An 858-nucleotide genomic window follows, 5' to 3' on the forward strand; every position below is an offset into this window, starting at 1 on the left:
GCATGTCACGCCAGACACAGTCTGTGACATCTGTCTGTGGCTGTACCCATTTTTCTGGAAGACTTTTCAGAGGTGGCTCAGTTCTTGTGGCAGACTTTCAGCACCTGAGATGACTTTAGCATGCTGGATGAGGGTATCCAGAACACCATCTTTTTTGTGCCAGATGGTGGTGGCTGAGAGTGTGCAGAAACTGATCTGTGTGTGTCGGTTTCCTGTAGACACCATGGCTGAGGTACCCATTGGTTTCCCATCAAATGAGGAGGTCCAAGAAGGCCAATGCACCATCTGTCTTGACTTCCATTGTGAACTTGATGTGGCCGTGAATGCTGTTCAGGTGTTCTAAGAATTATCCCAGTATTTCACGACCATGGGGCCAGATGATAGAAAGTATCATCAACATAATGATAGAAGCAGCTTGGCTTAGCTGGAGCCATGTCCAAGGTGATGTCTTCAAATTTTACAAAAAAAAGTTTGGCTATGGGTGGAGCTAATGGGCTTCCCATAGCCATCCAACTTGTCGAAATACTGGCCACCATGTAGGAAATACGATGATGTGCTTAAACAGTCCCACACTTGTGCCATCAAATAACTGGGAGAGGAGATCTATACAGTCTTTGACCAGAACATGTGTAAACAGGGAGACCACATCAAAACTAACCATTATATCTACTTGACTAAGATGCAGTCATCGGTGTTCTTGATGTGATGCGCACAACAACCCACATGTGGTGCAAAATTGTCAACACCATTGGGTCACCCACTTACAGACTGGCAAAACGCCTGGCCAGCCTCCTTGCATCGCATGTGGGTTGTTATGTGCATCACATCAAGAACACCGACAACTTTATCAACAGAATC

The sequence above is a fragment of the Schistocerca gregaria genome, chromosome 6 (assembly GCF_023897955.1).
Source record: "Schistocerca gregaria isolate iqSchGreg1 chromosome 6, iqSchGreg1.2, whole genome shotgun sequence".
In the NCBI taxonomy this organism is placed as follows: Eukaryota; Metazoa; Arthropoda; class Insecta; order Orthoptera; family Acrididae; genus Schistocerca; species Schistocerca gregaria.